The sequence below is a fragment of the Bolinopsis microptera genome, chromosome 5 (assembly GCF_026151205.1).
Source record: "Bolinopsis microptera isolate Bmic1 chromosome 5, MBARI_Bmic_1.0, whole genome shotgun sequence".
Lineage (NCBI taxonomy): Eukaryota > Metazoa > Ctenophora > Tentaculata > Lobata > Bolinopsidae > Bolinopsis > Bolinopsis microptera.
In genome coordinates this window covers 18,823,435-18,841,128 of record NC_087076.1, presented here as the reverse complement: position 1 = coordinate 18,841,128, position 17,694 = coordinate 18,823,435, and the positions used below count along the sequence as shown (strand labels likewise).

The following is a 17,694-nucleotide window of genomic DNA, read 5'->3' as shown; positions in this document are numbered from 1 at the left end:
GAACTTTCTTTCCATGCAGTACCTGTCGTTTAGGTAGAAGGTGTCAATAAAATCCGTTAAGCTGATGGCAGTATTTCCATTGGAGTGTCCCTGTTGGCCACCCCAGTTAAACGGTGACACTACATCATAAGAAACATTAGCCTGTTGTTGGGCTGTACCAACAGACAGATATTATAATTAATATATAATATATATAAATTTTACTATACTTAAATATACTTTAATACACTTTAAGCGCTAATTTGCCTAGATTAATATGATCAAAGGCCAAGGGAGTACATTAATAAAATTATCCTGATCCTGTCTATATGCAAACTTAAGATAATATTAATTAAGCCGTATCACCAGGATCGCTCCTTGCAACCAAACTGTAGGAGAATCTTCTCGAAATCATATTTCGTTATTGAACCTTCATTCCTGAATGTGTTAGCATCTTTAATGTTTTGTATGAAAGCGTCTTTTACAGCTAAGAATTGAGCTATCTCTCTCTCTCTCTTTGTGATGTTTTTCCTCCCAGGCTGTCTCTTGTTACTGCCACTAGATCCACCAGGTTTACTGGTCGCCCTAGATGTTTCCTCTGGAAACCCCGTACGCTTCGGCTTTACTGATGTCGTTGATGTCGCTTTTCCCGCTTTTTTCTGATTACCAGACATGACATCGTCAAACGTAGACATTCTGAATTTAAAAATTCAATTAAATAAGTATCAAATGAAGAGTGGGGGGTCCACCGGTCCACCCCATTTTTGTCAATTTAAGTTTATTCTTTTCGTCTTTTCCTCTTTGCCTAAGATTTCTGATGGCTTCGAATATCTCTGGGCCATCTGTTTCCGCTTGAGTCCTGGAAGCAGTTTCCTGAAAATATTTCATCATTTAAACTCTGATGTTCAGTATATCCTATAACGTTTCAATACCTTACAAGACATATTTGATATAATGCTCGACATAATTCTTGTGATCTAAATGTATGATTGTGTAGCAAAAATCGTTTAGTTTCTGAGAACCAATAATTAGATTGGTAGCTATTTTACCTCTTAAATACTTAAATAATACAGAACCAATAGTCCGTACTGATCTCATTACATAGGAGTCTAAATATATTGCTCAATATTACAGTTTGGAGAAACAACAGATCTGTATTTCCTTACCATACTTCCGGAGAGGATAACATTACAACATACGATTGATAAATTCTCCGGTTAACATCATTTCAGGTGGCCCGGACAGCTCTTCTGACCCCTTCAGGGTTGTTAGGATGAGTGGACTGTAGTGAGTGCTCTACGTCATGAGTAGTACTGAGCCTAGCCCCCAGCACTTCATATTATTCAGAATCTCGACCATATCAAGAGGAAAGCTCACGTTTTGGGATTCGTTGTCAATGTGGACCTCCATTTCCAGTGCCGACCCTGCATAACTTTATGATTAGATGTGTTCATATAATATATTGATTACAGCGTTAGGGTAAAATCAATTTAAAGATCGATCTCATCGTTGACAATTTTATTAATTGAGCACCTTTTTTTATAGCACTTCGATTGAAGTTTTCTTTTGTATCTAAAAAAAATACCACGATTTAAAAAATGATTCAGTTATATTAACAACTAGTAACATAAGATAATAATTATCTAGACAAAATCGGTGTCATTCAAACTCTCAACGAGGAAGCGTTCACATATTACATCAGCAAGACCGTGGCCAATTTTACCCCACCCCTGGCCTCCCCCTTTCAGCAACTGTCGGCACCCCCCCCCCTTCCCCCCCCCCCCTGCTTCCTCAACCCCATGGTCTTTGCTTTGATTGCTGACTTATTTGAACAGTTGATCAACTCAGTTCATCGGAGTACTAATAATGATATCAGAGAAATTAGTGAAGTTTTATTGTAAATGCAAGATACAATTGATGTAGTTCACCTATCTTAGAAAACAATAGACAGTTTTTGGCAGTTCCAAATAATTTCTGATTATTCTGATTTTTTGCGACAAATGATACTGCACTGTTAGGATAAACATCTAAAACATGTGACCCCAGGTCACCATTCGTTCTTGTCATGAACGTATGAACATTATCTGAACCTATGTCTAGCAAAAGTCCAACGTAAAAGTCTTCGACAAAAGCCTCTTGTGTTTCCTTTTCCTCTTCTGATTCTTTTTTGTTCAAATCTGGTTCTTCGACTGGAAAAATAGTTAAATATCAGACCTTCTATTTGTGTTACCTCAAATTTGGCCCAGACTAAATGGTTGTGGGCCATCGTTAAAATGGAGATGAATAGGGGATTTTAATAAAATAGGAAATAATACGTGGCCTTTCGTTTGGTGGTTTTAAAACTCTGGACCACCACATGATGTTTCATTGGGCGAAGGTTACATCTCACCTAAGCCCGACACTGGGCGACGTCGCGCTTGCTTCGGGGTTGAAGAAACTGAAATATAAATTTTATAATATTACTGATAATAACCATCGAATTGAATGAGATAAATAAAAAATGTTCAATGCCTCAGTCAAACAAAATCTCTTCTTTATGCCGTTAATAGCAATAAAAATTAGGGTACAACAATTTAATTATCTTACTATATATAAAGCGAGACGATATATATATATATATATATATCTGTGCCATTTTACTGACACCACGGCATCAACTTTAACGCGACTTTCCGCATAAACCGTAAAATGTATACAACTGGAACTTTTTTGGCTGGGTCAAATGCTTTAATGGCCTTCAAATCAGCATGAAAAAATAAAAAATTGGCCAAGGAATAATGATTTTAGAGCCGAAAATTTGGACCCCCAAGTGGTGTCAAAAACGCCAATTAAATAGGTAATAATTATTTTAGTATTTTGAGTCTTGACACCGTTTAGGGTTATATTATACGGGTTCCTGCTAGTATATTTAAAGGAACGTATGGTTGTCACTCTTAAATAATTTAGGTACAGGTTGACGGGGCAAAGGCCTAAAGGGGTGTATGTGCTGTGCGCTATTGCTACATGAACCGACGATATTATAGTAAAAGTTTAATATGGCCACTCATTAAGATACAACTAAGTTGGGATTGTAATAGTGTTAAACGGAATAGAACTTAACTATAGCGGCGTGGGGTATTATTAGACTGATAGCATCTTATAGACTTATAATTTTATTTGATCGACTTTAATAATGTACCATACGTATTCGTTTAAGTTTTTGTCAACATATAATTATATTTCAATTAACACATTAGTTTCCTTTAGTCTTTAAATAATAGTTAAACATGTAATTACATATTATATGCATGTTAAATATATGCAGATGTGTGTTTCTAAATATTTCTCTTCTGTATGATAATGATACAAGACAATTAAGTGTTTCTTACCGAAATGGCCTATAATGCTTTCTAAGTCTGCGGCCCGTGGTGGTACAACAGATTCGTCGAAACCTGAATTGTAGTTATTTAAATATTTTTAATATTTTTAATATTTTTTGTTTCAAAATTGTTGTGAAACAAACAACATTAACAAGTGATTTCGTTGGTAATAGTGTGAACTGACGCTCGTAGTGTGAATGTGGAATTATTGTCATATCTCCGGATCCCGATGGGCGATGGCACCATCAATGCTCCCGTCCCAAATCTTACACCTTTCGTGAAGAGGAGGACTAAGGAGGGGGAGGAGGATGAGGAAGAGGACTGAGGAGGAGGAGGATGATGAGGACTGAGGAGGACGGAGGAGAAGGACTGAAGAGGAGGATGATCACCCTGAACCTTTCAGGATATGCTCTAGGGATCATTTAGAAGAGAAGTATCGAGCCGAATTTTGAGAAAGGCCTCAGAAAATTTTTAATTCGATTTTGAAAATCTTGGACCTCATTTTTTTGACGATTTTTCCAGGACTGAAACTGGTTTGTGTATGTACATGAACTGTTGACTACAATTAATATTTTAAATAATTTTGGGGAATTTTGGCGAATTATGTATCAATTAATTATGGCCAAAATTCGCTTTGGCTTCCCCCCACAATACAAGGAATACAAATTTCAAATCTTAAGTTACAGCAGTACCTGTCATGACACTAAATATAATAGTGTTATAACTCGTCCCTCTCCGCAATAATAATTTTAATATTGGGATCATAAAAAGAAATACAAACTTCTTAGGGTCATTTAAAAATAATGTATAGTTTAAAGGTTATACTAATAGATGTGGATACTGGCGGGGAGGTGATACTTGTTTGTTTACTTTAATAGTAAGTACCTGTTCAGCAGGTTGAAGAGGTGATACTTGTTTGTTTACATTTTATGGTAAGTACCTGTTCAGCAGGTTGAAGGGGTGGTACTTGTTTGTTTACATTTTAGGGTAAGTACCTGTTCAGCAAGTTGAAGAGACGCTTGTAACGCCTTCTTGTTATCCCCCTCTGATGCTTTTCTAGCTGTTTCAATTTCAACCTCATTGATTATTTTAGCAGTGAAGTTACGTAGCTCAACTATCGCTGCAGGTATGTCAAGTTCTGCAGGACACCTCAATGCCAATTTACCATAGGTAGTATTCTGGACAGCTTTGTATTTCTCAGATAAGAACCACCCTAAAATATCATCATTTGACCAATCTATCTTCATTATTTCCATGTCGGTAAGGCTCATGGTAGTCGGGTGCCGCGCACGAGCGATAAGACTTATCGCTCGGTCAACCAAGCGATAAGTAGCTCCTTATGGCTCGTGCGCGTCATCACATTTAGTCCAGTTGCGCGTGCTGTCACGGTGGATGCTAGCCATAGATGTTATGGCTAACATGTTTTCGCGCGTAACAAATACAACAAGATTTAATGTGACACCGTGTATGGCACTGTTTTTTGCCGCGTTTCTTACAAAACCTCGTGTATTGAAATGAAAGTTTGAAATTTAATTGCTTATAATTGAAATGGAGTATTTATTGGGGTCACAATTTATCAATTTGTATTGTCTTAAAAGTTAAAGCTTCAGCGATGATTGATCATCAAAATGAATGATCTCGAAGATGGTAGATGAGCGATGACCGCTGAGGCTTTTTTGGCTTTGAGAATTGCATACAGTAGAGATTATCATATCAGAATAAATGATAATTTATTATCACGCAGTCGAATCAATGAAAAGCGAATGTTAGGTTGAAGTATATAAAAATATACTATAAAGTATAATGATGAATGATTCTCTTCCAAATAAAAGAATATACAAATTAGAATTTAGACAATCAAAAAGGGGAAGTTGACTAATCTCTCAGTATAAAACAAAAACACTAATCTCTCAGTATAAAACAAAAACCACAGGAACATCTCGAAGTGGTTGGGGTAGGGGTAAGGTTATGGTTATGGTTCAGGCGGATTCGCTGGTCAGACTTCTTTGATACTGGCAAAACACTAAAATTAAGGTGGGCCTGGGCTGTGGTAAAAAGCGAGTTATCATCTCCATAAACGTGTCCACGGTTGCAACAAACAACGACAGAAACGCATGTGACAGCTGACGCTTGAATAATGTATCTGGTGGTGTGAAGGTCTGGAGGGTAAGTTGAACTTTTGCAACTTTTGGTGGACTAGCAGGGCAGAGATCAACAATTTCAGTCGCTGAGCTGGTAGACTCTTCATTCAACGAAACAATATGGGACGTCTTTCGGGTATTTTCTGCCCTTTTCCTTTTACGCACGATAGTTGCTTGTAATAATAGGCTCTCTTCGTGAGATTCGAGGACTTTCTTCATGACAAGCACCATTTCTGACGCAAAAAACGTTGTATATGTTTTGGTATTGGGCCTGATATTTTGGTAATCCGTTTTTTACCATTACCTCTTCGATATCCTTCATTTTTAGTGACAATGAGGAGTTCTTTTCTCGTATCTGTGCAGAAAACTGGTCGATGAGGACCCTACCAGCTTCTATTTGCTTCGAGATTTCTTCTCGTCTTAACTTTGGTCGTCCTTTGGGGTTCTTGATCACCTGCATTGATTTGGGGGGCTCTCGTGGCGGAGGTTTTCTTTTCAAAGGTCTTTTTAGGGGATTCGTAGAACTGCTTGTTGCTGATTTCTTGGTTTTTGCAGAGATCTTCAAAATACCCTCATTAGGCGATGATGAATCTTCCTTCGAAGAGTCTGGAGTAGCTTTCTTGGTTTTTGCAGAGCTCTTTAAAATACCCTGTTCAAGATTCATGCGAGATTGTGAGTCAGACTCATCGCTCAGCAAGTTCTCCCTACAGTTCCAGGTACAGACACGAACAGTTAATTTCTCGTTGTTTGTAAAACATAGTTATTACTCAATTCCATATTAAGAGAAAAGTTCAATTTATACCTTTTTGTCCAAATATTCCCGCTTGACTCTCTAAAACTAAATAACCCGCAGAAGAAGAAGTTGACGGTAGCGGACTACTACAACACAGTCCAGATCATGCATCAGACCATGATAACGGTGGGAACCCACATAGGGAATCCGTACACCAACCCTCATCATGTTCACCAAGTGATGCAGGATTATTCAAGGAGTTCGTCAAGGCATGCCAGCAGCCATATCCTGTTGGTCATCCTGAATATGACAACATGACTCTGGCATGCCGAAACGTAGCGAATGGGACTGCCACTGCTCGTGTGAGCCGCAGAAACCCCGATGGTAGAGAGTCCTTACATCGTGGATCACAGCAGGAAAGGATGGCAAACACCGCCCCAGTAAACCTCGGGAAACAGGCAGGGAAGTACAGAGGCACAGGGCCACAGGAACAAGCAGAGACAGGAGGGCTAACACAGCCTTTAAGGTATCAAAGGGACAGGTAAACGTAGTTAAAACTGCTAGTGGTGGGTACCAAAAGGTACCTTACTACAAACCAGCTAGGCTCCAAACTCAAACCCAGGGTAAGGATCCGAGAGGAAAGGAGCCAGCCTCCAAACCCAGTAACCCCCCAGTATACAATATCCAGGACCTTCAACACCAAGTACACGCCACGTACGCCAGGATGACAGGAAAAGACGCTGACAAGTATGAAGTCAGAGTCGTTAGGAGTGATAAAGCGGAGATGACGCGTGAGGACCAATGGACAATACAGTTCGGTGTTGCAGAACACATAGCACAGGCAGCAAAATCAGGTCAGACAGGCGAGCACTTAGCTCATGGAGGTACCAAGCTGAAACACAGGGAAATGGTAATTTTCTGCAACCAAGCAGCATGAGCAGGTTCATTCTACAAAAGTCAAAAGTGGAATCATTAAAATTAAAGGTTATGAAGCTTATCTTCCAGGAGAAAAACCACCAGGTACAGAAATTTATACAACACTTCCAGGAGTGGCAGCACCTCTACTGCCCAAGTTACACGAGCACTTCGTAGCAGGGACCTTCGGGTCACTAACACAAAACCAGGTTCAAATTTCTAGGAAGGCATGGAGACCAGAAGGGGACAAGGAGACAAGCTGGCATGTCTACCTGGAACTTGATGAGGAAGCTATCCAGTGGCTCAAGAACAAAAACTGGCTGTCTCCAATAGGTTTGTATGTCCCGATGTGGGGACATCCCAAAGTACCAGGAATCTCAGGATTCGTAGCCCCGGACGCCAACATCAAAGCGTTGAAGGCAACCCTGAGACAGGAAGAGGAGGAGAACACATCAACAGGAGATAAAACGATAACCCAGGATAAACCCGAACAGGCAGAAATTTCTTCCCCACAGGTCACACCCCAGGTCCCGGCGCTAAACAACATCCCATTGCCGGTGACAGGAGGTAGTAAGGACGAGGAAAACATGGGAGGTTAGTACGCCGTGCTAGTCCAGCATGCTACATGTTCAAAAGTTTTCATGAAATCATTTAATGAAGTATGATTTGGCCAATAATAATGCCCTGTATTTAGATAATGAAGCCCCAGAAATTTGTAATTTAACTGCAACCGTTCCACAGCGCCATTCGAAAGATGTCGATGACGTCCTGCAGGAAATGCAGGCTGTCATCAATACGCTCTCCGAGAACATGGTGTCATACTGGTTCGATAACCCTGACACACGCTGGAGCACAGATGCGGAAGGTGTGGTGCAAAGCTTCAAAATACTTTCAATTTTACATTTATGCTAGATAATTCCAATCTGTGTTCTATGTTTAAAATCACATCTAGCCAAGTCGCAGTCATACACATTTATCCAGGAATCATAAAAGCTATAGCAGCTTTACTGAACGAGACGAAGCGTGCTGCCGGGTTTTTTGGGGATCCTCCACACCATCCCTCTAAATTTTTAGACTCCAAGTGGAGGTGCAAGAGTTGCAAAGTGGACAGTGCTACGAAGAAGCACCCTGCAGGATCAGGACCACCATGCAGAGGGACAATGCTGACCCTCACAAACATTGCTGCTGGATTTACCCTTGACACAGACTTGTCGGATATTCAAAGGTGTGTTTTTTGAAATTTTATCTTATTAGGCAGTATCGGCTTGCAACTTTTATTGGGATTGCAAGGGCAGAGTGAAACTACAATAATCAATCCTCAGGTTGGCTTGATACGCTGATCATGACGAGAGGCCAAGGATTACTGTGGCCCACTTCAACACCTTCCGGGACCAGGTAATATGGTCGGGTGCAATAAAAGAGAGGAATATAAATACATTTCCACTCTAATCAAGGTATAACACATTTTAAGAGCCCCTCTTGATTTTTGCAGAGCTCTTCAAAATACCCTTGTTAGGCGATGATGAATCTTCCTTTGAAGAGTCTGGAGTAGCTTTCTTGGTTTTTGCAAATCTCTTTAAAATGCTCTTCTTATGCGATAATGTATCTTCCCTTGGTGCTGCTTTCGTTATACCATAGATCTTTATAATACTATTGTTCGCTGTTTCTGAGGTTCGTCCTCCGGACGGAAATTCTTGACACAGCCTGCATCTTGTTTTCTTTTCTTCATCCTGCCTTTCCTTCTCGACTCCCTTCCCATATCTCCCTCTCCCTATTCCCGTGTTATCCTCCGTTTCTGTCCCGTCTCCCTCTAAAAGTTAACAACAAAAAATGTTATCCCCCCCCCCCCCTATTCAGCTTCATATCTAATTCAATTTACTGTACGCACATTCATTGAGGCTGTTAGTTCTTAATTTGGAGATAGCTGTCCATGTCATGTGGTGTTCCTTTGTAAAAACAGCAACAGATATATTTTTCAGGAAAATGCGAAGCATCATTCAACTCTTCCGCTACATTGTATTTTTCCAGACAAACAGTTCATGATACCCTATTCCCTGTCAGTAAAACGGCTGCCAGTACAACGGTGGCAACAAGTACCTGGTGAGCTATTTTTATTAGTTGAACTGCCGATAAGACTAGTATGGTTTTGCTGTTGATTTAATGGTGCAGGTTTAAGCTTCTCCTGATAAATTTTCTCTTGAATGAGGAGAGCACTACCGATATTTTAAAAAATCGGTTATTTCTTCCTCATTTATTTGAAGTTAATAGCGTACATTTTTGGAATTTAACTTAATCTTTATTTAATTTTCTGATAACCTCAGATCGACACAGCGTTCGCTACTGTTCAATTACCTGTCACCTCAACACCACCCACCCTCCAACTCCAACCTACAGTGGCACTACAGCTGCTGTGGTACCTATTGCTCCAAGACCCGTAACAAGCGCTACGGCTAACATTGCTTTATCAACCAGTGGTGCAGCAACTATAAGTTCGTCTTCCAGTGGTACTTCATTCAGTGGTACAAGACCTAGAAGTGCGGTTGTCAGTGATCCAGCATCGAATGCTTCAGCGACCACTCTTGCTCATCATGCAACAGCTGCTCCCCCTTGACGACATACAAATCCTGCTACAAGACCAGGAGCACATCAACAACCAGTTCCTGCAGCCGGACCCACGCTACAACTCCCCATCACAACTGTTGCAGAAATCTGTTCGAGTACTTTAACTGAAATATGCAATCTGCCATTCCCTGCTTATTTTTCCCTGAGATTCAGTCTGGGAAAGTCAGGTGCAGCTGCTGCCTCAATGACGGGTGGAAGGTACCGCAGTCCACCTTTCACCTTAATCATCCGGGAAGAAAGTAGAGTTCATGGAACAAGATGGTGTGGCACATGAGGACACATCTTAACGATGCACGGGTGGAATGTGGATCATTATAGAAAAGCGTCTGCCTGGTACACGTCGATTAACACCACATTCGACAGGTTCGAAGTCCAGATTGGAGAGACTTTGGTAGATGGTGCTCTGACATTTATTGAAGGGGACATTCCATACAGGCGCTGGCCGAATCACTGCGTCTCGTTAAACAATAGAAACATCTATATTGGAGACCGGCAACATCACGAGAAGGTCCCGGCACTAGTGTCAAGAGTGGCGTACGAGTGCCTGCAGGAGGCATTCATAGCGTCTGTCAAGGACGTGACGAAGGATCGTGCAGGCTTTATCCTTTACCAATCTACGTCCTTGCTGACAAAGATAAATTCAAATTCAGGGAAAGACTTGTGACAGTCTTGAGAGTGGCATCCCTTGATAATGACATGAATGTACCACTCTTTTCAACGTGCTACCTCGGACACCCGGCCTATGTCAACCAGTCCGGTATGGGGATAGCAACAGACCCAATCAGTTTATTAATAAGGTTTAGATTTAGTGAGGCTGAGCTACAATTACATCTGAAAGGAGCAACATAATATGATGGACAGTTGCGCCACAATAATGTACTGAGGCACATCTACCAACAGATTGCTGTGGTCAGAGGTATGGAGCGGGAAAGTTTACAGATGTGGGATGGCAGCCACCTATTGGAGCTTGTGTTGCTGCACGCTCTGGAGCCTCCTCAGTTCCGAGGTATTAGCGACACCAGAGTTCTGATTCAGAACGTGACAACATTCTTTAGAGAGAAGAGGGAGTATGAGATATTGCTGAACACATACACAGTCATGGGGAGGCGACTCTACTCACCTAAGTACGTAAAGACTGATTGATGAAAGACTTTATATGGAACATGGAGGCATACGTACAAACACTGTACGAGATCAAGCACGACAGTTCCATGAAGGAAGACACACGGGCTAAGCGTGAAGGTTATTTGGACAAAATCACCAACCCATTGTTCAAATTAAACCTGTACTTACTGAAGTCTTTATGTGGTCTCCTAAAAACGTTTTCATTTCAATTACAGAAGTCAGATACCTGTATAAATGATTACGTTAACAAAGTAGGATGCTTAAAGCAGATAGTCAGCTCTATTAACATCTCTGGAGCTAGTATATCTGCTGAGACCCAATTCTAGTATTATACTTCAAAGAATATCTGGAGCCACATACCCGCATGCCTTTCTATCTTCAGGTGCGGTCATCTCGGTCTAACCCAAACCTTGGAACTTTAGCTAGCCAGCAACTCCGCCAACAACAGATTGATGACGCCGTCAACATTCACCAGCAATTGTTCCAGTGTCTCCTTGAACAATGCCGTCAGTATTGGTGGCAGAACAGCAGGTGGTGGAGTTCTACACAAAATATCGCTGAGAGTGCTAGTGGGTTGCTGAACCATCTTGAATCTAGTTTATGACTGTCAAGCTTCAGGGCTCTGACAAAACCACAGGAAGGTAAATGCTCTGTATGTTCAGTACTTGTGATGCCAGACAATCCAGCTCCTTATGGAGATAAACATTGAACCGCACATAAAGGTCGTCCCGCTCCAAATGATCAATGCAGAACAGCGAGTCTCGTTGCAATAGCTGGACTCGGATCAGGATTCGTCTGCAGCACAACGTTTAATATTCGGCACCTGGCACCTTTGAGTTTCATGTCAACTCATTGTGATGATGGCAAGATAAAGAATGTTGAAGGTCAGCTCGGCTTGACACTGGCAAAGCTGCAGTATGCCAACTACAATGTAATTGTAACTTCAGCTGCAACAGTGGTCAAGTGCCTGTTGACAGACCAAGACCTCTGTCTACGAGTTAAGCCAGGTATGCAGCACCTTCTTCTTGTCCTTTTCACGCTGCCGCACTCTGAGGCTATCTGTGAATCGTTTGGATCGGTAGTGGAGGTCTACCACAAACGGAGATTCATAAACTGTGGCCCTTTAAACGATGACGGAGCTCTTCAGAGGGAGATGTTTGTACGGCTGAACAAACCCCCAGTCGCCCATCAGCAACGTCTTGTTAAAAGGGTTGTCGCAAAACTTATGAGTGGGGACTACAAACTGGACAATGGAACACGGGGTGGGTGCACAACTTCTTTCGCCAGCAAGCAGTACCTGGGCTGGTGGCTTCAGGCAAATATTAACCAGTGCCACTGTGAAGCGCCTGAGAGGATTGCTGGTCGGAAGAAGGGGTTTCCATGATAAGTTATCAATACTTTTGTAACAATAGTTAATATTAGTTTTTGTCTCAGCGTTTTAGTTGATTGGATTTTCATGGGACATTCTTATATTTTACTGTCTCCATTACTTATTTTAGAATTATTAGTTTTTTGCTTTTCGTGAAATACAGCTTTAAATCCAGTGCTTAGCATCGGATGGATGTGGAGCGTCTATGAGCAGTAATTCTTTATTAAATGGAGATTCCTTCATTGCGCAGTCAGCGTTTGTTTTTGTTTTGGGGCCATCTACTTAGGACGTCCGCCACAATCGCAGATTTTCAGACCACCTCCCCCTGTCCGGGTGTGTCCAAATTTTCAAAACCAACCCCTCCCCCGGACGTCTGGATTTCCAGTACAAATAAAACCAACCCAAATTCATTCTTAATAAAAATTCAAAGAGTTGAAATAAATGGGACTTTTTCGTTAATTCTGCCAAAATTTCCGGATTTTCTGAAACCACTACACCCCCTCCCTGTCCGGATTTGTCCGAAATTCCAAAACCACCCCCTCCCTATTTGCCGGACGTCCTAAGTAGATGGCCCCTTTATGAACAGTTATTATTCATTAACAATTAAATGGAGATTCCTTTATTGCGCTAATCAGCTTTTGTTTTTAATTTTGTTTTATGTTCACCAGAGTGTGTGGTTGGTTTTACCTGATTGTGCCATATCAGAAAGGAGTACAAATTTCAAAAAAAGTGCAGTGTGGTGGGTATTAGTTTTGGCTCTTACTAATTCGCTCGCCCAAAAATTTCACGTGACTTTGGTTTTTATGGTTTTGCAGCCGTACAAAACGGTTTTTACAAAAACCAAATCCTAACCATAACCCTTAGCACAACCCTAACCCGAGCCCTAAACAATCGAATTCCTGTTTTACTAGCCTGTCACGTGACCAAAACGGTTTTTTGCCCATAACTCTCCAGGGAAACATTTTTACCGTACGTCATAGGGGGTGATTCGGAGTCAGCGTCCAAAAATACACAATTCCACAATCAAAGGGCCTTTGGGCGAGCGATTTAGTAGGAGCGATTAGTTTTTGTTCATAAACGGGGGGACCAAGGTGTCTCCCTGCATCACTCCTGCTAGAATAAAGAATGCTTCACTCAGACCATCCTCGGTAATCACACGAGCAAAAGTATCTGCATACATTCTTTGTATCAAGCCTACAATCTCCTTGGGAATGCCATATGCCAGGAGGATCTTCAAGTTAAGTGTTATACCTTACTGGGCGGCGCTCAGACTGTCATTCCGCCTAATCTCTATGCTCTAGCCTATTATTATGAACATAAATATAATGTCCTCGGCCCATGAAACCTCACTGGGCCGAGGTTTCCGCGGTTTCTTGCAAAATTTTCGCCTCGTATAAATAATTCCCCCCCCCCCCCCCCCCCCCAGGAGAAAATTATTGTCAACAAAGATTTTGTTGATGGTTGACACACGCTGCAACCCCTTTTGATCGGCCGGCGTGCACGAGAGGTATACAACGTGTAGCAAAGATTTTGAGTTAGGGGTCGTTCACATCACACATATTACGTAATCAGCCGAGGGGGAAGCCGGAATAGAAGGGTTTCAAATGCTTACGGTTGATTACGGGGGGGGGGGAGGGGGGTTTGGTCGTTTATAACCTAATCAACATTTAAATTTTTTGCCGATTTTCGAAATACTAATTGGACAATTTTCGTTAATTATGTTTAAATCAAAATTTTGTAAACCAATTTTCGTTTAGTAAGTGCTTTACGATTATTTCATTCATTAATATAGGAGGGGGTTGGGTCTTGATTACGGGGGGAGGGGGTTCGGTCTTGATTACGGTTGATTACGGAGGGGGTAAAAATTGCCAAAATATTGATAACGTAATATGTGAACGACCCCTTATCTCAAAATCTCCAGAAAAGTCTGATTTTGGGTTGACGGATGTTACTCGTCTAAATTTCTTCGAAGCTGAAGTAGCGCGCGCCGGGCCAGACCATTAACAATGGTCAAATTTTGGACTGATAAAAAGTTTGCAACTTTAACTTTGCAGATATCATATTTCTGTACTCTGGTTAGCTGAATTGTGTCACGTGCTAGCTGCTTGGACATTGGAATGCGCTACGCGTGCAAACCACTTATTTGTTAATGTCGGATCGCGCACGAGCTCAAGCTTGACGGATGTTACTCGTCTAAATTACTTCGAAGTAGCGCGCGCTGCTTTCTTCTCGAAAGAAGTAGCGCGAGCCGGGCCAGATCATTAACAATGGTCAAGCTCAAGCCGTCTGTTTAAACATTAAATTAAACCAACTGGCCTAGCTCTAGTAACACTGAACACGGCCAGCCAGTATAGTATAGTAAGGTTTGCTGGGTCCCCAAGGTAAGTTATACCGAGTACTTTGCAGCTGTCTGTGAGACAGATTGTAGATGGTGTTTCCACATATATAAATAGATCAACGGATTTGGGAACAGCCGAAGCATTTTGGCCGCATTGAAAAGAAATCTTAGCCGCGTTTTCAGTTTTCATAAAAAAGGATTCGATTTATGAAAACAGATTTTTTATTTACCACAACACAATTTGTCATACGTTGCATAACCCGCCGCGCACGAGTGCTCGGCTCCCTCTAAGCTATTGGTATCATAGAAACGCTTAAGCATAAAGTAAAACTTAGTGAAACGACAATGGGGGTCACGACGTGATAAAAAACAATCAATAAATATTATATTATATTTATAAATAAATTCAAATTTGAAATTCAACCATATACATTGACCATTGTTAATGATTTGGGCCGGCGCGCGCTACTTCGTAGCACTTGCTAACATTTCGAGAAGAAAGTGGCGCGCGCTACTTCGAAGAAATTTAGACGAGTAACATCCGTCAACCATATACACAGCCCGCTGCGCACACAGCCATACATTGTTAAGAAATCTTTAGGTGCAGCTGTAAGCGCCGCGCGCAGGATTTATTCAATTGTTATTTAACAATTACATGTGACGTTTATAAATTACTAGAGCCAAAATTTCAGAAGCAGAAACATTTTTAGGAAAATTGGTAACGGAAATGGTCCATCGCTACCAATATTTCTGAACGTTAAACAATCAAATATATACACACAATTTCAAAACACATCATCCACATTCCACTCCATCATCAGGGCAGCTTTGGGCCCAACAACTGAAGTTATACATAAATGCAGACACGGCTAAATCCTTTCACAGTCGTAAATTACTGCTTCTTCAGTAAAGGGCTTATGCTTATTCAGGACGTCATGTTCTTTTAGATTGTTAGTTCTACTCCTGAATTAAGGACAAATGTAACTTCCATCCCCAAAACATTACCAATTACCGACCCAGCGAGTGTGTTCTCCAACTTTGGAAACTACAAACTTTACCATCACAGATACAATGTAAATTGCCATGTGCTCACCTGGGGACCTCAGGCTATTATATTTATGTTCATTAGAGATTAGGCGGAATGACAGGCTGAGCGCTGCCCAGTAAGCTATGTGCATGAGCCGTCACCAAATGTGTATCAGAATATGAAATAGCTTCCCTTGCACTTGAGGAGACAACTCCATTTATCGACATATAATATGTATAAAATTATTAATGCGTGTGTACTTCCAAGTTCGATCATTTGTAAGTAAATTTGCCCATGTATCTGGAGGCTCACGTGATGCTGACAGGTGCAACCTTTATATCATATATATACACCCAAATCTAGAACACATAAAAGCTTTTTGTATTTGGGAGCAAAATGTTGGAATTCAATCCCAGTGAACATAAGAAATATAGAATGTACTGTCAAATTTTCACAATTTATATAATCCTCATTTTTGTTGGATGTAATAAAAATGGTGTCTCATCATAAAAAATAACAATAGCTTTGACTATTTCTACACTCCAGCTCTGTGACAACAATAAGGTGTTTCGGAATTTTTGCTAAGATAGCAGGGTCGCCTGTGTATACGTGTATTTCTGGCAAAACCAAATAAACCACAATCTTTTTTATTTAAACTTTATTAAAAGAATTATAGAACTGTATGCCTCTCTTACTTTTTTGTTTTTTTCTTTCGTACTTCTCAAAATTTGTAACCCTGTAAATAATTAGAGAAGTGGGTATCTGATATTTATGTAATTTTCGTAATAATTAAATGGTTACCTTCATGCCCACAGTTCAATGTTTTAACCCACCATACCAGTGGCGTAACGAATCTTAGGGGGCGCAAAATCGTTGTTTGGATTTAGGACAATTTTGAAAAACTTAACTGAGGTACTAGTAAAACTGGGAGTTTTGCTTAAGAAACACACTTTTTCAGAGATTTTACCGGCGTATCCTCTAAAATCACCCAATTTGTTCAATTTTAGGGAGGGGTGCCAACAGAGGGGGGGGGGGGGGGGGGGGGCATTTTCGGCGGGAGGAGCCAACAGGTAACGTTACGCCACTGTACCATACCATACTTTATACTCATTATTTATATATTATTATTTAGAATTAGAATTAGAATCAAATTTACACAGCAATACAATAAGAACAAAAAATAATTTAAGAAGCTTCAATCTGCTGTGCAGGACATTCAAGTCAGTCAAAAACTGTTAGTAGAATACCCTTCTAAGGACATAAAGATATAGCATGTAAAACATAATAAGTAATAAATTAATGAGTGATAAAATAAGATATGATTTAACAGTGAACTGTGGGCATGAAGGTAACAATTTATGTTGAAAATTACATAGATGCTCACTTAGGAATTTCGTTAGTAATATATTATATGTTTTGATTCTTAGTCCTTAGAGGGGCATTATATTAACAGTTATTGACTGATTTGAATGTCCTGCACAGCAAATCGAAGCATCTTTAAATTATTTACTATTTTTATTGTATTGCTGTGTAAATTTGATTATAATTCTATTTGTAATTCTAATACAATTTCGATTTATTTCTATACTAGCATAATATTTCTTAAATATTCCTACTTGTAAATAATTAGAATTGTATATTTCTATGGTTAATTATTTCAGGATTACGAATATTGTGTACTCAACAAAAGTAATTTTACAATATACATAAGATGTGCTTTAATTATCATTTTGCATCCTTGTAATCGTTTATTGTATTTAATTTATAAATTAACTTACAGCTTCGAGGGTGTCTAACCTTATTTATATAATATATTGTTTGATGAGTTTGCAACTGGATAGTGAAACAACTATCAAAAGTTAGGTTTGAGATGTTTGCGGAATTGTGTTGTTGTATTTATTATAATAAATTATATTATTATATCGTGTATTGCCGGGAAGGCTGTTAATTTAGGATAGAGTTTTTGTGGCACTTATCTTTTTGTTCTTTTGTAGTTTTTCTCACACAGTTGAGTAAAAGTTTTTCAACTTAAAAGCAGTGTTTGTAATTCAATTTATTATTATTATAATGGTATTTTTAAAAGATT

The 17,694-nt window shown here is 40.2% G+C and overlaps 1 long non-coding RNA gene across 1 annotated transcript; it reads left to right on the top strand.

Moving 5' to 3' along the window:
* The first annotated feature begins 8,068 nt into the window (after window positions 1-8,068).
* LOC134815884 (uncharacterized) lies at window positions 8,069-8,532 on the top strand. Its single transcript, XR_010160323.1, has 2 exons — window positions 8,069-8,352; window positions 8,450-8,532. It is a non-coding gene; the product is annotated as an uncharacterized LOC134815884 (long non-coding RNA).
* The last annotated feature ends 9,162 nt before the right edge of the window (window positions 8,533-17,694 follow it).